General features: G+C 40.3%; 1 long non-coding RNA gene across 1 annotated transcript in view; it reads right to left on the minus strand.

Moving 5' to 3' along the window:
- Nucleotides 1-1,317: 1,317 nt before the first annotated feature.
- LOC123593202 overlaps nt 1,318-20,724 on the minus strand; it is a 176,963-nt gene continuing 157,556 nt past the window's right edge. The window contains exon 3 of the long non-coding RNA XR_006710183.1: nt 1,318-3,442. This is a non-coding gene — a long non-coding RNA (uncharacterized LOC123593202). The remainder of the gene's footprint in view (nt 3,443-20,724) is intronic.

Genomic DNA, 20,724 nt, shown 5'->3' on the forward strand with positions numbered 1-20,724 from the left:
ACATCTCAGCTGATTTAGAGGAGGGACTTTTAGACTGAAGGAGATATTCCCCAAGATCCCACTGAATCACCTCTTCCATCCCATGATTCCAGCTAATGTGGAAAACTTTCAAACCCGTTGGTGACCTACTAAGACGTGAGTTTACACCAACCTTATGGAGAACAGCACCTTCATGTACTATAGGCACCTCTAATACAGTATAGTTTGTAGAGTTTTAAGCAAACAAAATACCTTCAGAGTTCATTACCGGAGCATTTTCTGGTAACACATCTTCCACAATAAAAATTCATACAGAGTCATAAAATTAAAAATTAAATACATGTATTAATATTACGTACTGATTTACCACAACTCATGTAAATCTCGCAGGTTTTATCACAGAATCTGAATAGTTGTGTAAAGTGAGGATAATCTATGCTAAGTCTCACACTGTAAAGAAAGATTCTTGTTCTTAGCCTGGTGCTATATACTTTGTCTTCTTAATAAATATTTAAATAATAATAGGGTCTTTAAGCAGGAAAGAGAGCTAGTGCTTGAAATTTATATTTTCCTGTCTCTAAGTAATATTTTTGAATATCAGAGCTGAAAAAGGGTCACAGACTTTAACACATATCCAGAGATTTGTCATAGCTCTCTCCAGGGTGCCCTTGGGTAAATGTGAAAATGTCTACAGGAAAAATGAGAACAATGTTTGTGGCTGCAGCCCAACAAAGTTTTTGGAGAAATCATAGTAAATTATGAGGTAAAGGAGTCAGAAACTAGACCAACTTGCCTCGGCATGGATGCATTCAGCATCACTGGGTGCCATGTGATGTAACTCACTCCTTGTCTCAGAGTTCAAATTTCAGTACAGCTCAGAGCTGTAAAGTCTCAAAACTGTTGAAATGTCTGAGGTTTGTAACCTAGCTGGGAATATGGTCCCAGGAGCTGTGGCATCTGGTATCACAGGGATGCCCCTTTGAAATGCAGAATCTTCAGCTCCACCCTAGACCCGTTAGATCAACATCTACATTGTGGCAAGGTCCTAGGCAAATTTACATCCACTTCAAAAGTATGAGAATTAAGGGCGCCTGGGTGGCTCTGTCGGTTAAGTGTCCATCCGACTTCGACTCAGGTCATGATTTTGCAGTTTGTGGGATTTGAGCCCCGCATCAGGCTCTGCCCTGGTGGTGCAGAGCCTGCTTCATATCCTCTCTCTCTCCCTCTCTCTCTGCCCCTTCCCTACTTGTGCTCTATCTCTCAAAATAAATAAACAAACTTTTAAAAAAGTGAGAGAATGAAAATGTCCTCATCACGAGAAAAAATAACTATGCGAGGTGATGGATGTTAAATTATTGTGGTAATCATTTCACAATACACACATTTGTCAAATTGTTATGGTGCATACCTTAAACAGTTTTATGTGTCAATTATATCTCAATAAAATGGGTGAGGGGAAAGCCTGAGAAATGCAAACTGCACGCTTACCCAAGGCCTACAGCCATAGATTCAGATCTGGACTCTTCCACTGACTGTGGTACTTAAATTGCAGGACTAAAACCCAACATCATGACTGACAAAGAGGAGGGAACCCCTGTGTGCTATAAAACCTGTTCTGGTCCTGGTCGGACCCCAGGAATAGGCTCCTCTATACACTCTTTGCAAACTTGAACGGGTGTCCCCCATTCTTAGAAAATACCCACAGGCGTTGGTCCAGACACACACACTTGGTCCATGACTCATGATCGTCGTCCCACCCTGCACCTCCCTTCTTAAGATTTGGAAAGGGCTTTCACCTCAGGATAAAAATAATCAGAAAAGCAGAACCTGGTTCTCTATTTTTCACACAGCCTGCTTGGGGTTTTCAGAGAGCATGAAATGCAATTAACACCAATGTGAAATCCGCATTTGTTCATTATGAGGTTATTCAATGCTATTGTTACCTGACCTATAAGCAGCTGTTGCCAACTAACGTAAATTGTCACTGGGATCTGGAATTATTATATACAAGTGAAATAAATCTGCCTTTCAGATTGGCACGTTACAGAATCCTTTCCTCCTCTGCTCTTGACTCTTAACCATAGTCGGGTCATGTATAGCCATGGTCACACGTCTCACTTTCCTTTAGGCAGTTTCTCTCTTTTTATTTTTTCCCCCAAAGTTCTGCTCTATTAAACACTTTTATTCTTGCAACCCAGGATTTTTGGCCATTGGAGACATAGTAGAGAGGTTAATCTGAGCTGAAATAGATCAGATCTGTTACACTCATTCTGATTTATCTGACTCCTTTGCTGGTTCACCAGCTTGAAATCTTTGGCACTGGTTCAGGCCATGTCTCTGGGAGAGAGGTTTTTCTTTTCTTTCTTTCTTTCTTTCTTTCTTTCTTTCTTTCTTTCTTTTTTTTTTTTTTAGACTTATTTTAAAGGTTGCTCTGTTTTCATTACAGATGATATGGTTGGATCTCAAAGTGCTGCAACGTAAAACGCATTTACTAAATTTGATAGATATTTTCCCCCCTCCGGGCCACAAAAAATGCTTAAACAAATGCTGATATTATTCCTACCATGATAAATACAGATGCGCTGCCTGCTGGACAGAGAGATGCATTGGTATTCTGCCTGGGCTCTCTGGCTCCTCATCAATGAAGAATTTTGGAGCTGGCTGGCAGAGGAAGAGCTCAGTGACCAAAAATACCAAGAGATGGTAGAAATCCTGCCTTGAAGGCCAAGAAGGGAGAAGGCAAAAAGGGACTCAATCTGGAAGATCCTTTGCTCTTGGCAGGAGAGACTGCCATGCTTCCCAGGTCCCCACGCTTCTCCAGGATTTTGGAGATCATTTTGGACTGCATGGTTATCATAAACAACTGAGTTGAAGATGATTCAAACCAAATAATGACAGGAATTAAATAGATCATAAAAGAATTTTTCTGATAAGAGAATGCAGGCTTTGCCACTGATGAGTTTGGCTTTGAATTTCAAGGAAGCATAATGCAGGATAATTTAAATTTGAATTGTGGTGAATACAATATGGTTGTCATCCTCCATGGGGCTCAGTGCAGCGAATGCCCTTAGGAGACAAGAGCTGAATTACCTTCCTGTGGCCCAGGTAGAGAACACTCTGCCCAGGGCTATTTGGTGCAGCCCAGCCCCAGATTTTGAGTCTCAGCCAGTCACAAAGTCTTAAGCCCAAACAGTTTCTCTCACAGAGCCAAACAACTCAACATCTTTGGAGTGCTTTGCTTTAAACCCAGGTGGGAAATATTTGGAAGGAAACAGAGTACTGACTGCCATGTTTCCCTTCAAGGTCTGGTGTCTTTGGGGTAAAGGGTGTCTGCAATACCTTTACTTTCGTGAGTATTTATTTTCCATAAACCAATACCTTATCATGCCTTGGGCTGTGGAAGCTGGATCTCAGGGCTGAATACAGAGCAGATGCAGAACTCTATCTTTCCTCATGAAGAAACCTGGAAACAGACATAGGAAGCCCTGACATTTCAGTTTGCCACATGGTTTTCCTTATTTCCCTGAGGTCCAGAGATCTAAGACAGCTGGTCACAAAGGTCCTACTAAATAAATGCTCCACACTTGGGGCTCTGCTGTGTCAAAAGTCCTGGCTGTGTCTAGGAAAAAAGCATGCCCAATTTTACATACACATGCAACTGTTTTGAATCCACTTGTCTGCCTAACTTCAAAGAAAGCCTCTGTTTACAAGTTTGTCCCCGGTATTTTTTCACTTGGCCTATAAAGTCCCGGTGGCTGTGGAGACAGTGACAAAGGTGGGGTCAGGCGTCTGCCATGCACCTTTCATCTGCACCCAGAACTCTCACTGAAGGGGACACGCAAGCTTCTCATGTTAGCGTCTGGGAGACACCATTGCTAGGGACATGACTGATGGATTGCCATGCTGGCTCTAAGGCATTTGCACATGCATCAGTGTCTCGTGGACGTATTTTTGTTTTGTTTTCTGAAAAGATGGAGGAACAGCTGTTTGTTTGGTTTTCTTTTCAAAATGCTCCAAAGGTAAAATAAAAGTGTAAGGTCTTTAAAAATACTATGGGGACCACTGTCAAGTCTTTGGTATGACTCAGATTCACAATCCATTTGGTTTTGACTGAAAGTATTAAGCACCACAGAGATGCCGCTCTGTCACTTGTGGTTTTTGTTTTGTTTGTTTGTTTTGTTTTGTTTTTTTACACAGAGAGTATTTCTTTGTGATTCTATAGGTCCACAAAACTAAAATGCCAAAGTCTTCCATGAACAATGTTGGCCCTACACTTTTAAATAGGCAATTTCCAAAAGTTCATTTATAAGCTTATTTCTCTGGAAGTCAGAACAATTTTACAGAGAAAAAAAGATTAGAAATTACTCTTATGCTTCTTCAAAATCTCCTTAACTCATAGTATTTTTACTATTCTACACCTTAAACAAAATATAGCTAACAACAACAAACAATCTAAAAGACCTTTTTTGACTCTGAATATTATTTTTTTATGAAAGCACATTTTTTTCATTAAAGGAAGATGTGGGAGCCAGTGTAAACTTTACTATAGATATAAATAATTGGACACTTTCTAAGGCTTCAGTATATAAAGGCAATTAGTAAATTTCAAATTTTGTGCTGTTATTTACTTAATCAAATGTGTTAACTAGCCATGGTTATCAGACCATGTCAGGCTTCTCTTTTTCCTTTTTTAAATCTTAATTACAACCAAAGGGGAAAAAAAATGAGATGAAAAGAAAGACAGGAAAGTATTTTTTTCCTAAGATATCTTAGGTGAAAAGTGGATGAAACATCTAAAAAAGGCACTTTCATAAGAAAATGTGTGTTCATATGCAAAAGCAACTGACCTGAAGTGTTAAACTAACTCATCTGTGGTCAGTGAAATAGCTGAAAAGCATAGGGTAGAGCCTGTGCATAGCCTCCTTAAAAGAAAGAACATAATGGTAAACCAGTGGTTCTTAAAGTGTGGGTCTTGATAAAAATAAAAACGACCAGGCCCAGTCCTAGACCTACTGTATCAGGATCTCTTGGAACAGGACACAGCCATCTTTGAACAAACTTGCCAGGAGATCCTGAAGGTTATGGTTTGGGAGCCACTATGGAAAAGAAACTCTGGAATGGAGAGTTACCTACAATGACCGCTAGGTGGCTCTGTTGGTCAGGACAGAGAGGAGAATGAAGGAAGTTTGGTGGTCAGAGCACAGGATTAAGGCTACTCAAGCAGGGTGGGGGAGGAGGATCTATCTGTTGCCTTAAAAAAAAGTCTTCTTCAAGTCACCAGAAAGAAACTACAAATAAATACACTATCCTAAACGACCAACTAAAATTATAGAGCATTTCTAGGTTTGGTTTTTCATGTCTAGGGCTTGTTGCAAAAATGTAAATTTTTGTTAATATATAAAAAACATAAAACACCTCTTTTCTGTACTGTAATGTCAAATATTGTAGCTATTACCTAAAAACATTTAATTGCCCCTTGACCTAAATACTTTATAACTATGAGTCATACCATGATACAGCCAGCAAAATTAGAAATTAACCCTTAACACAATCTTGGACTCTACTGCGTTCTGTATAATCCATCCTTGCTCTAGATCAACATCTCAGTCCTTAGACTTGACTTGGTCTGTCTGATCTGACCCCTCCCAGCCTTTCTAGTTTTTACCCAATCTTATATTTTATCTCTGGCATTTCTCATTCCTTGCTTTGACAACAGCAACTCTACCTTAGCCCCTGGGACCCTACTCAGGGCCAGGTACTCAAGATTTAGCATGGCCCTGGTCCATCCCATTGGACAGGGCATCACAGAGGGGACCTCAGATCCTCCACTGTGGCAGCCTTTGGACTCGGTACATTTTTGCATCTGTACTGAGAAGATACTATGATAGTTTAAACATTCTCAGTGAAATTCTGTTAAATGCTTCAAAAGAAAATCATTATAAAGTTTAAGATAGTTTGAATCTCTTTGTTGTTGTTGTGCCACTGTTCTATATCAAAAGGGATTCTTCGCCTATAAGGGTTCTTAACCTAAAGCCTTCTGACATAAAAGTCTATTTCAATATAATTGGTTTCCTCTGGACTTCTAGTGTATTCTATCCTATGAATAGAAAAAAAAAAATGACATTATTTCTGAGAAGGGTTACTTGGTTTCCTTGGACTGCCAAAGGAGTCCATGCAGGATAAAGATGACGAAACCCATAATAGTACTGGGGACACTGCCTCTCCATCAGAGGAAGGTCATGCTTACCTCTCTGGGGCTCACCAAGGAACAAAAGAAACAATTACCCAGGGGAAGAAAGTAAACTGAGTCCTTGGGTAAGCTGACTGTGGGGTTGTCATGTTCCCAAATTCAGCACGTATCCCAATGCAGCAAGCAAGAAGTTTGTCAAGAACACACCCACAAGAGCCCATCCTAGTCTCCCTACAACCTAAAGTGAATAAGGCTCATGGTAGGCACTTAATGCAGTTAATACATACTATTTGAGTGAAATAGAGCAGACTTAAGTATGACAAATGAAAAATTATGCCAGAGTATGGGTCTAAGACTTGAATTCTTATTATGCTGTGTAAGTTCACAAAATGCAACCTCCATTTTCTTAAGGGCCAACTAAGCACCTTACTCTTACCACAATGGATGGGGCAATTGTGGCATCACCAATGGATAAAATACATCTTGCAATGGACAAAAGGGCATTTCCTGATTCAGGAGATGTTCGGGACCACGGTGGGTTTAACAACTATAAACTACTCTTAACCATCTGGCTTACTGAGGACAAAGTCCATATCTCATTCCTGTCAAAGCCAGGTCCTGACATTCTGTTAATTTGGGCTGAGAATAAGATGTTGATAATTATAGGGTATAGTTAATAGCTTAAAAGAATCAGATCTCCCATACCCAACAGAAAATTAAAATTCTACGCCTTGGCAGGACTCAAGAAGAACCCATGAACAAGTATTGCTAGGGGGGAAATAAACAACGCTCTTAAAACCTACGCCCCTTCTTAAGAATCAGTCTCAATAAGTAACTCTTTGTGATTACAAAATAGTACCTTCACCTATATTATATTATTTGTTCTCTCTAAACCCTCTCCAGGGAAGTAGGGCAGTATCAGTCCCTTTTTGCAGTTGATGAAACAAACAATGCCTTTGTCCATGTTTATCTGACTGACTGGTCCTGGAATTAGAAGACCACATGGTTTGTGGTCTTTGAATAAGAGCTGAGAGCCTACAAGGGCATCTCGAACAGTTGATGTGACTCTTTACAACTCTCTTTTCTCTCTCGTTCAATGTCAATAACAGTATCATCTCTGGCAAGGAAAACATTGAGCCTCTACCTAGGATGGCTATGACAACAGAAAAGACAACCTCCCACCCTAAAGAAATAAACTGTTTTGTGTTCTATTTGTTGGCTTGCTTATGGTGCCACTGATTCAGCGCCCAGCCAACTAGCCAAGCACTTGGGAAAATGCTGTCAGTTACAGATTTGACCTTGAAGCCTCTTACTTTCCACTCTTGGTGCCACAGATGAAAGGCTGACTATCAAGTAATGACTACAGTGGGGGAAAAAAATCATAGGATTTAAGTTTTAAATCAATAGGGAATTCAGAGATATACAGCAGAATTTTGTACTACCTTTGTCTGGTCTAACGGAAAAATCAGGCAAAAATAAGAAAATGCATCATTTCCCTTAGAAGGAAAAACTCTGCTTCATTTCTTAGTACGTGAGGAAACAGATCTTTTCACAAGTGCTGGGCATAGCCTGTAAATTTAAGCTAAAATCTGCACGTGAGTCCATGTTGAGGATGGAGGTGGCAAAAGTGGCCAAAAGCTGTCCCCTCACCACCCCCAAAAGGGGCAAAGGGACCACAAGATGGTGGGAATGGACTAGATACAAAAGTCACCCTTAGAGTCACGGCAGAAGGGAAGGCTTAGGACCAGACGAGCATGACCAATGGGACTTAATGTGAAGATTTAGAAGGCAGAACAGTTGCTAGGATGACACAAAGCAGCAGCAGAAGCGCCAGGCTGGGGTTGAAAGAGGTCTGGACAAGATATAAGATCACTGCCTACCCCACTGGCCAGAGCAACCCACCTTTTGGAATCGGGGCAGCCTAATTCATGAAATCAGGAGTTAGCTGGATTCTGTAAAATTCCGGCTGACAAGGGTGGGGCGGCCGGAGCTGCAATGTGGCCAGCTGCGTCGCCAAGTGAGAAAGTAGTTAGGCAACGGGAAGTAAGAGAGGAATGTCCGAGTATCTGTGAGGAGCTGGGCACGGCACCAAGCATTTAGTGGTAAGAGGAAATGGGACAGCTAAAGATGGCCAAGGATACCCACACAGGAAGATGCTCCTCTCACTTCAGCGGCATTTACGAGTGGTTTTTCAATTCCTGCGGCACTGTGTAAGTGATTGTGCAACTGAAATTCAAAGGGGAGAAGAGGGGCACCGGGGTGGTTCGGTGGGTGAAGAGTCCAGTTCTTGGTTGCAGCTCAGGTCATGATCTCGTGGGTCGTGGGCTTGAGCCCCGCGTCGGACTCCGCACTGACCGCCCAGAGCCCACTTGGGATTGTGTCCCCCTCTCTTTCAGCGCCTCCCCCACTCATGTTCGCACTCTCTCGCTCGCTCTGTTTCAAAATAAATAAATAAACTTTTCAAAAAAGAGGGGAGGGAGGAGTCTGGTCCATCTTGAGCATTTATCTGATGACACAGGTCGTACCTGCTCCTCATTCCAACCTCATCTTCCTTTACCCAAACTGCTAGAAGGCATATGGGACAGACGTTCTCAGTGTCCTAGACCTGGCCATTTAGCACTCACCGTTCCAGGACATATGGGTGGCATCTTACAAAAACACCTGCAATTCTACTGGAAAGAACATGCAGACGCCTGGCAGGCTGGAAGTTCTAGGGTTTAGTGCTCCTCTGAAGGAGGGACCCAACCAGTGGCAGAAAGGAGGAGGGGGATAAGCCCCCTACCTTCTCTCCTTCGGTGTCAAACCTGAACTACCATATACAACTCCTGCCCTGGGAATCCTGAGCTCCAGCTGCCCCAACACTACTCAACTCACTAACACATATCTGTACTACTTCCTACTAGTGCTTCTTGGGCTCAGCAACTAAAGAAAACACTCACCCCAAGTCTATGTCATAGGATATACTTCTGGGGAAAACCTAAGACCCTGTGTGTGTGTGTGTGTGTGTGTGTGTGTGTGTGTGTGTGTGCGCGAGCACGCGCGTGCACATCGACTAAAATAACTTATTAAGGTTTGGCATTTATTGATCAAGTTTGCCCTGGAGTTTGGCAGAGTTCCTAACCTGTCGAGCTACAGTGTTTCGGGAGGAGTGATGTGGGCAAGACTTGCTGGCTCAGACCCAGGGGCAGCTGGGAAAGGAGGGCTTTCACATGCCATTTTTCTGGCCTCAGACTCTATCCTGCAAAGAGGAGGAAGATCTGTTTTCATCAACAGAGAAAACTGGTTTTTTGTAGGGTCGACTCACTAAGGGCTTTGACATCATCAAATGAGTCAAGTATGAATACATGAATTTTCTCTTTTCTGCATAGCATTTGATCAGCACAAATAACAGGATATTTTAAATAAGGCTATCACAAAATGTAAAAACTCTGTGGTCGTAAGTAAAAATACACCCATAACTGGCTTTGGGAGGGATTGTAACACTATGTTATTTATGTCAGGATATGACTCAAGAGAGAAACAAATACATTTAGCATATTACAAAATCTTCTTTATCCCTTCCCAGAAATTTGTAGGACCAAGGAGTTGGGGGAAGAGGGAAAAGAGAGAGTAATTTTCACATTCATTTTAAATTTCAGTTTAAACATTTCTCCTAGAAAACATTTTGGCAAGCGATGTACATTTCCCAGCTGCCCTTGGGATAGGAAATAGCAATCTATTTTATATTATCCCTCTCTCAATTAAATATTTCCTTGGGGAATTGACTGGAAAGCTTATACCAACCAAGGATAAAACAACCTTTGGGTGAAAAAGTGGCATCCATGTGTCGACGCAGGACATTGTGTGAGAGGCAAAATAAAAGCGGCAGGTGTGGAGTCTGTCAATGAGTTACTCAGCCCCTCAAATTTACCAGGTGAATGAATAATCTGTGGAATAAATTATCTCCTGCTAGAGAAGTGTCTGCATGAATTTGAGGAAAGAAGGTCTCTTCCAACCCTCTCTCCTCCCCAGATACCCGAGATTCTGTGAATGAGGCTGGATTATTTAAATGCAAGGTGATGGCTGAAGCATCTTAGTGCTGAGAACTCATTACTGAGCACAGCGTTTCCGAGCAGCACAGGAAGTAATCCTGTGTCATCGGGAGACTCCAGGACCCTGCCACCAAGGCCATGTGATGCATGGATGGAGATTTCTAATCAAAAAGGAGAAAGTGGAAGGATAAAGGATGAAAGACCAGTTCTCATTTAAATCCCTGAAATAATGCTGCAGTGAAGAGGTCCCGCAGAAACCTGTACAAACTGCTATCTTCTCCCCTGCACCCACCGTGTGGGAATTAAAAGCTCTGAATGGACCTGTCATTTCTAGGTAATCCCTGCCCTAGATATTCCACATCCAAAGCACTATCCATCCCGTTTGCCTGTTTGCAGGGTCCAACTTGAAATAATCACTAAATATGGGGCGCCTGGGTGGCTCAGTCAGTTAAGTGTCAACCTTGGCTCAGGTCATGACCTCACGGTCCGTGAGGTCGAGCCCCGCGTCGGGCTGTATACCCACAGTGAGGAGCTTGGAGCCTGCTTCAGATTCTGGGTCTCCCTCTCTCTCTCTCTCTCTGCCCTTCTCCTGCTAACACACTCTCACTCTCTCTCAAAATTAATAAACATTTAAAAGTTTTTTTAAAAGATATAATCACTAAATAACATCAGGGATGGATGCCTCTTGATGACAAAACATAGGATTGCCAAGCAAACTGTCTGAGGTCTGATTTGGGGTCAGCTGTCTGCAAGCAAGGGAAGGTACCCAATGGATGATGATGGGTCACAAGGGAGCAGAAGAGCGAAGCACCAGAAGCACAGTGTAGATGGGGAACTACCACCAGCCCCTGCCTGCAATGCCCACTGCGAAGCAGAAACGGCAAGTGGAGGGACACGAGCAGTGAGCGTTTATAAGCACCTATTATATGCCAGGCACTGTGTGAATTGCAGCGTATATATTTAATATATGCCTAAGCTTAATAAATATAATTTATGGTGCTAAGAACATGAGATATTTACAGTATAACTAAGTTACAGGCACATAAAATGTTATTGTCAGAACTAAGGCTTAAATCTCAATGTTTCTCTCTTCTATGTCATGAAATCTGTAATGGAACAAATGCAATCTTCCATCCCCCCTCCCAGTTACCCCCCCCCCCCGCCCCAACACCAAACAGAGATAAGGCACAAAGGCCAGCCACAGGATCACGGAGTATCACAAAGATTGGGCAGACACTTGCTGAGGGCTTGTTTAAATACACGATGGGGTATATTTAGACAGCTAAAACGTTAACACCAAAGCGATCTTACAAGCCATACCTTTCTACTATACAGATGAGAAGACAGGTGATCAGAAAGGTTAAGCTACTTGCCTGAGGCCACACAGTCTGTTAGTTAAAGAGTGGGAGCTAAAATCCGAGAGACTTCATGAACAACTTAGGGTTCTTTGTACTACACAAGACTCCTTTTATTCAAAGTGTCAGAAGTGTCCTTTCAAAATGAAAACAACAAAACAACAAAAAGCTCCTTGTTTAAAACAAAATGGGAGAGATTAAAATGTCAAGGGAATTAAGTATTCCAGAAGCTGTTCGGATTCTTATCTTTGGGTCACGAACTTTGTCTCAGTCTCAGATTCTGATGGGTTTGGACAAATTCCAAAGGCCTCAGCACATATGTGTGAAATGCATATGTTCACGTTCTATTGGTAATAACTCAGTTGAATGACTGTCAGGGACACAAAACTCCACACATCAGTCCAGTCTGGCATGCCCTCTGCAGCGATTTATGGGACCGCAGAGGGGAGGTGGTCTGGGGTGAGATTAGGTGCCTGGCAGGGGCTTCTGGGTGGTTCTATGCAGCCCCTGCTGTTGCTGCAGCTGCCCTATAGAAATCCTGTCCTGGGCAGAGTTTAATATCCTACATATTTGCCCAGAGAAAACACGACTCTTTCCTATTGTCGCTTAATCGCTGCCATAAGCCCTAAGAGTTGTTCCTGGGAAAAGAAAAATGAGTCTCTGAATTCGTGAGCACAAAAGGCTACATGAGAAAGAGAAGAGGGGATTTTTTCTGGTGTCAGAGGCCTGACCCCAGCATCAGTTGGCCGTGGGTCCTTGGACAAGTTCCTTCTCTCTGGGCCTCAGTGAAGCCACCTGTGAAGTGAGAGTTATAGGCTGATCTGGAAGGAGGCTTCCAGGTTGATGGGTCAATCAATGCTTGCTGAGTGCACAGCTGGGTGCTATGTCCTAGGGACACAAAGGTCAATAAGGCAAGTCCCCCGTGTCAAGCAGCCCACTATTGTGGGTGAGATACAGCAAAGGGTAATATCAGTTAATAATAGCAGATATCACTAGGCTCTAGGAACTCCATGTACCTTAACCTGCTTCATTCTCACAACATCCAGTTTTATTCCCATTTTACAGAGGGGAAGCAGGTTCATACAGAGTAAGTAACTTGCCCAGGTCACATGTTTAGTTAGTAAGCACAAAAGCACCCTCAAGGCCCTGAGAGGAAGTCTGGGAAGATTATACAGGAAGTGATATTCAGTGTTTCCCTGAAGTGTGAACAGTTTACCGCTGGAGAAGGGATGGTAGCTGGAGAAGAGAGGGCAAATACATTCCAAAGAAAAGGAACAGCATATGCAAAGGCACAGAAGCACTGACCACTGGAGCCCCTTGGAAAACCACAGCCCCTCTGGTGTGCCCAGAGTCAAGAGTGTATGAGGTTTGGTGGGAGGCTGAACAGATTCTGGCCTGGCAGTTTGCAGCTTGTACGCTAGCATGGACTGAATGCTTGTGTCCCGCCCACTGAGTCCACACTTCGAAACCCTAACCCACAGTATGGAGACGATTGGAGATGGGACCTCTAAGTAAGGAAATAAAATGAAATGAGGTCATAAGGGTGGGGCCCTGATCTGTCCTTAGAGAAGGAGACACCAGCGAGGTTGCACTCCCTACTGTGTGCACATACCCTGCGGAAAGGCCCCGTGAACCCTCAGAGAGAAGGTGCCTGTCTATGAGCCAGGAAGAGAGCTCTCATCAGAAACCAACTTTATTGGCACCTTGATCTCAGACTTCTGGCCTCCAGAACTAGAAGAAATTACACTTCTGATTGTGAAGCCATTAACTCCATGGTATTTGTTACAACTGCCTGGGCAGACTGATACACATGTGATGTCAGTAAGGATCCCGGGTACTTGTAAATCAAGGGAGTAATGTTTACTCTCTGAAAGCTGCGCAGAGGACTGCTAGGAGAGACAACAGAGCCCAGGACCTCTTAGGAAGCCCTCCAGGGAAACAGCGAACCTGAGGGCCTGACTCATGCACAGTCCTTAGTTCCTCCTCAAGACACAGCCTGAAAATCAATTCCTCCAGAGGCCTGTCCAATTCTGTTCAGGTGCCCCAAGGCCCTCTGTGCTCATCCCTATTGGATATGTGTGACTCTGAGAAAATTACCTAACGTGTCACGAGTTACAGGGTAACTCTTCCCGCCTCCACACCAGGTGACCAGCATATATCAGCACTCAGCACACTGTTTATGGCACAGCAGCAGCCCGTTAAACATGCTCAGGGACGAGAGGGGTTAAAACAAGCAGAAGTGCCACGCAGGGTTGGTTCATGCCTCCAAATATGGCAAACACAGGGCAGGGACACACCCGACCTGTTGGGTTTCTATTTGACTCAGCTCTTCTCTCCTATATTAAGATTTTCCTAGGCCTCTTCATGAAAGAAAAAAAATAACATAAATGGAGAAAAATCCAACATTTGGGTAATATCATGTTACCCATTTAATGTTTCTGCCATTTAAGGAAAAAGAAATCCCTTTGGGGAGAAAAGAATATAAATATTATAGCATATACATTATATAAATAATATTAGATGTTCTATATACATCATATATATACAATTCAGTCTTTTGTATGTGGCTATCCTGTGGTGCCAGCACTGTTTGTTGAAAAGATACATCTTCCTCCCATTTATCTTGACATTGTTATCAAAAATCAACTCATCCCATCGGGGGAAAAAATACTGTTAAAATATCTATACTACCCAAAGCAATCTACAGAGTTAATGAAATCTTCATCAAAATACCAACAACATTTTTAATAGAACTAGAAAAAACTATCCTAAAATTTTTGTGAAAGACCCTGAATAGCCAAAGTAGTCTTGAAAAAGAAGAATAAAGCTGGAGGTATCACAGTCCCAGATTTCAAGATATACTACACAGCTCCAGTAATCAAAACAGTAAGGTACTTGCACAAAAATAGACACATAGATCAATAGAACAGAATAGAGAGTCCAGATATAAGCCCACGAGTATATGGTCAATTAATCTACCTCAAAGGAGTTAATAATATACAATGGGGAAAAGACCGTCTCTTCAACAAATGCTATTGGGAAAACTGGACAGCTACATACAAAAGAATGAAACTGGACCATTTTCTTACACCATATACAAAATTAAACTCAAAACGGATTAAAGGCCAAAATGAGAGACCTGAAACCATAAAATTCTTAGAAGAAAATATAGGCAGTAATCTCTTTGACACATCAACTGTAAAAACATTTTTCTATGGAGGCAAGGAAAATAAAAGCAAAATGAAACTATTGGGACTACATCAAAATAAAAAACTTCTGCACAACGAAGGAAACCATCAACAAAACAAAAAGACACCTCACCAATGTGCAAATAATATATCGAATAAGGAGTTGATAACAAAAATATATAAAGAACTCATACAACTCAAAAATAAGAAAACAAAAATCTGATTAAAAAATGGACAGAAGACCCCTATACACATATTTCCAAAGACATACAGATGGCCAACAGACACATGAAAAGATGCCTAACATAACCCAACATCAGGGAAATGTAAATCAAAACCACAATGAGATGTCATCTCATCCTTGTCAGAATGACTAAAAAAAACAAAAACAGAAACAAAACAAGTATTGGTGAGGATGTGAAGAAAAAACAAACTCTTGGGCACTGCTGGTGGGAAGGCAAGCTGGTACAGCCACTGTTGAAAACAGTATGGAGTTTCCTCAAAAACTTAAAAATAGAATAACCATATGATCCAATAATTCAACTACTAGGTATTTACCCAAAGAAAACAAAAACACTTATTATTTCTGAATAAGATATATGCAACCCTATGTTTACTGCAGCATTGTTTACAATATCCAAGACATGGGAGCAGCCCAAGTGTCCATCCACAGAGAAGAGATGAAGAAATAGTGTGTGTGTGTGTGTGTGTGTGTGTGTGTGTGTGTGTGTACCAAAAGGACAAACCAAAAAACAGACTCTTAACTATAGAGAACAAACTGCTAGTTACCAGAAGGGATGGTGGGGGTGTTGGATGAAATAGGTGAAAGGGATTAAGGCTACACTTAATTGTGATGAGTATGAGGAATGCATAGGATTGTTGAATCATTATATTGTATACCTGAAACTAATATAACAATGTATGCTGATTATACTTGAATAAATAAATAAATCATAAATGTGAGGGTTTGATTTCTTGACTCAGTCCTATTCCACTGATCTATCGTTACATCAGTACCACACTGTCTTGACAACAGCTATGTCATAAGTTTTCAAATATATACTATATATACCTTTATATATAAATTTGTACATATAACTTACATATGATTTATTTGTATTTACACATAAATTATGTATAATATATATTAAACATCTTTGAGATATAATTGACATACCATAACATTTTCTCATTTGATGTGTACAATTTAACGATTTTTAGTATACTCACAGAGTTGTATAACCATCATAGGAGTATAAATTTAGAACACTTTGACAATCCCCAAAAGAAACACCATATCCATTAGCAGATGCTTCCCCTCAGCCATAGGCAACCACTAGTCTAATTCTGTCACTACAGATTTTCCTGTTACGTACATTTCATATAAATGGAATCACAGAATATGCGTTCTGTTGTACCTGGCTTCTTTCACTTAACATAGTGTTTTAAAGGTTTATCCGTGCTATAGTGTAATCAGTGCTTCATTCTAAGCACTGTGATTCATTCTTCTATTCCAATAACTTTCCACTATATGGATATACCACATTTCATTTGGGCATTATGAATAATACTGCTATAAATGTCTACCTTTTTTTAGTCATATGTTTTCATTTCCCTAGGATAGATACCTAAAAGTGAAATGACAGGTCGTATGGTAACTCTATGTGCAACAATTTGAGGCATTGCCAAACTGTTTTCCAATTAGCTGTGACATTCTTACATTCCCACCAACAGTGTATGAGGATTCAAATTTTTCTACATCCTCATCGATACTTAGTATTATTTGTCTTTTTGTTTAAAGCCATTTGATCATAGTCATTATACCTACATCCTAGTGGATGTAAAGTAATATCTCACTGTGGTCTTCACCTAAATTTCCATAATAGCGAATGGTACTGAGGATCTTTTCACGTTTGCTGGATATTTGCATATATCTCTTGGTGAAATAATATCTATAAGATCTATCTATAATAATATCTATAATAATAATCTATAATATATATTATAATAATCTATAATATAATATATCTATAATAATATATCTATAATAATATATAATATCTATAATAATCTATAATCTATCTATAATAATATCTATAATATCTGTAAAACATATAATAATATCTATAAGATCATCTGACATTTTAAAAGTTGAGTTATTTGTCTTTATGATGTTTTAAGAATACTTTATGTATTCCGAATATGAGGTCTAAATACATACATGATTTGCAATAATATGCTCCTACCCAATACATTATCTACTCACTTTCTTGATGTTATCACTTGTAGTACAATAAGTTTCTAATGTGATCAAGTTCAATATATCTATCTTTTCTTCCGTTGTCCTTTTGTGTCACATCTAAGAACCCACTGCCTAATCCAAGTTCAGAAAGATACACTCCTAAATTTTCTTCCCGAAGTTTTACAGTTTTAGCCCTTACATTAGATATATGATTTACTTTGAGTTATTTTTTACCTAAGTAAGGCGTTAGGAAGAGCTGAAATTCAGTCGTTTGCATGTGGTTATCCTGTTGTCTCAGCACCATTTGTTGAAGACTTTTCTTTCTCGAAATGATCTTGACACTGGTATCAAACAGTTGACCATAAATGTGAGGGTTTTATTTCTGGACTCTCGGTTCTATTTCAATGATTTGTTTTTATGTCAGTACCACAATGTCTTGAATATTGCAGCTGTCTTGTAAGTTTGCAATTTGTGAAGTGCAAATCATAACTTTGTTCTTTTTTTAAGATCATTTTGCCTATCCTGGGTTCCTTAAATTTCCACATGATGTTTAGAGTAGTTTGTTAATTTCTACACACACACAAAAAAAAACTAGCTGGGATTGTGATGAGAATTGCATTGAATCTGTTGATCGATTTGAGGAGTATTTCCATCTTAATGCTAAGTAAGTCTTCTGATACATGAACATGAAATGTCGTTCCATTTATTTAGATCTTTATTGATTTCTTTCAAAAATGCCTTACAGTGTACAGTCTACAAGTCTACAGGTCTCATTTTGTTAAATTCGTTCCTTTTTTTGATATTGTAAATGGAAATGTTTCCACAAATTTCATTTTCAGATTGTTCATTGCTAATGTATAGAAGTACAATTCATCTTTGTATATTGATGTTATCTTCTGCAACTGTGCTAAATTGATTTGTTCTAACAGTTTTGTGAGGAGTCCTTAGAAATATCTTTATACAAATTATGTCACCTGCAAATAGGGACAGTTTTACTTTTTTTTCTTTTTTTTAATGTGTATTTATTTTGAGGGAGGGAGAGAGAGAGAAAGAGAGAGAGAGAGAGAGAGAGGCTGAGAGAGACAGAGAACCCAAAGCAGGTTCCACACTCTCAGCACAGAGCCTGAAGCAGGGCTCGATCTCACAAACCATGAGATCATGACCTGAGCCGAAACCAAGACTTGGGTGCTTAACCAACTGAGTTACCCCAGAGCCAATTATTTTCCTTTCTTGACTAACTCCCTGGCCAAAACCTCCAATACTATGTTGAACAGAAGCAGAAAGAGTGGACATCTTTGTTTAATGGCTGATTTTAGGAAGAAAGCATTTAATCTTTCACCATTAACTGTGACGTTAGCTGTGAGATTTCAATTAATCCTTTTCTTTTTAGATTTCAACCTAACTCAAGTCTTGCTCTCCCAGGAAGTTCAATTCACACCGTCTTCATTTGTAATATACCTTTATTTTTAGTCATTTAGATGCCTACAAAAATATTTTTGGTTGTTTATATTTGGTTGTTTTTGTTATTGTTACTTTTGCTGTTGTGAACTGACAAGTAACCTGATTAGATTTCTGCTTTATTAGTATGACTATCACTGACATCACCTATCATTTAAACCATAAGAGACTCTTAAATACAGAGAACAAACTGAGGGTTGATGGGGGGTGGTGGGGCAAGGGAAAAGGGAAGATGGGTAATGGGCATTGAGGAGGGCACTTGTTGGGATGAGCACTTGTTGGGATGAGCACTGGATGTTGTATGTAAGTGATGAGCCATGGGAATCTACCCCCAAAGCCAAGAGCACACTGTATACCTGTTAGACAACTTGACTAATTTTTAAATGATATTTAAAAAATAATAATAAAAACACTGTATTAGAATAGTTTATTTCTACTTAGGCTCTTTGAACTAAGGAAACCTAGACATGGAGTGCCGACTGGTTTATGATTTCTGGTTTATATTTTAGTAGGCAGACTGCCTATACACATAGCACATAGAGAAAATATCTTTCATTTTTTTCCTTCTTTATTATGAAATTTATTGTAAAATTGGTTTCCATACAACACCCAGTGCCCATCCCAACAGGTGCCCTCCTCAATGCCCATCACTCACCCTCCCCTCCCTCCCACCCCCCATCAACCCTCAGTTTATTCTCAGTTTTTAAGAGTCTCTTATGGTTTGGCTTCCTCCCTCTCTAACTTTTTTTTTCCTTCCCCTCCCCCATGGACTTCTGTTAAGTTTCTCAGGATCCACATAAGAGTGAAAACATATGGTATCTGTCTTTCTCTATATGACTTATTTCACTTAGCATAACACTCTCCAGTTCCATCCACGTGGCTACAAAAGGCCATATTTCATTCTTTCTCATTGGCACGTAGTACTCCATTTTGTATATAAACTACAATTTCTTTATCCATTCATCAGGTGGTGGACATTTAGGCTCTTTCCATAATTTGGCTATTGTTGAAAGTGCTGCTTCATTTCTGTTCAATTATGCTCTCAATCCAAAACATCACTGATTAAAAATGATATTGTTTTTTATATTAAAATATCTATTCATATCATCAAAATAAAATATATAGATTTAAAGTACAACTGTGTACTTTGGAACGATTCCTTCACTAGTACACCTATAACTCCCTTTCTTATGCCCTCTTGTGAATCAGTGAGAAATTGTTGACTTTTCATTTTACATTCTTGGTTTGGAGTAGACACTCAGAATGCTCAAACTTGTGGCCTCTGGTATTTCAAGGAGAGTGACACCCATTCTTCTAAATTTCTTTTAGATTTGTGAATGCTTTCTGTGCCTTACTTTTCCCACCCAGTAAAGAAAACCTGCAAGCAGAATGGCAGAGACAGAATTGTGGGTCCTAGGTGTCTAGAATAGTGTCAATCAAATATCAGTAGGCTTAAGAATCACCTGGGAACTTTAACTAGTAAATTCGTGAGTCTATTCCCAAAGATTTTACTCCTGTAGTGAAGGACACTGGCTTCTCAGCAACGTCTATTTTCTCTTTTGGTGGAGGACATGGCTAGACCATATATCCCAGCTTACACTGTAGTGAGATGTGGCCATGTGACTGTGCCCTGTATTTGTTCAAGGCTGAGCCCACAAATTTTCCCATGCACTCCTGCATGTTGTTCTCCCAAAACTGATGTAAAATTCAATAATGTAAAATTCACCTCTTTAGCCATTTTGAAGTGTACCTATGGTGACTTTGTTTTTAATTTTTTAAGTTTATTTATTTACTTAGAGAACACGCACACAAGTGGGGTAGAGGCAGAGAGGCGAGAAAGAGAATCCCAAGCAGGCTCCACACCATCAGTGCAGAGCCCAATGCAGGGCTTGAACTCATGAACCATGAGATCGTGACCTGAGCCGAAATCAAGAATCAGATGCTTAACTGACTGAGCCACCCAGGTGCCCCATGCAGTGACTTTTAGTCCATTCACAATGATAGTTATGCAACCATCACCATCACCAGAATCTAACTCCAAAACAATTTTCATCACTCCCAAAAAGATACCCCTACCCATTAAGCAATCACCCCCTCTCCTCACCTCTACATATCTCCTGGCAAACACCAATTTTTCTGTCTCTATGGATTTGCCTATGCTAGATACTTCATATAAGTGGAATCATACAATATGTAGTCTTTTGTGTTGGTTTATTTCACTTTGTATAATGTTTTCAAAATTTATCCACGTTGTGGTATGTATCAGTACAGCGCTGAACAA

This window comes from Leopardus geoffroyi, chromosome D4, assembly GCF_018350155.1.
Source record: "Leopardus geoffroyi isolate Oge1 chromosome D4, O.geoffroyi_Oge1_pat1.0, whole genome shotgun sequence".
NCBI lineage: Eukaryota > Metazoa > Chordata > Mammalia > Carnivora > Felidae > Leopardus > Leopardus geoffroyi.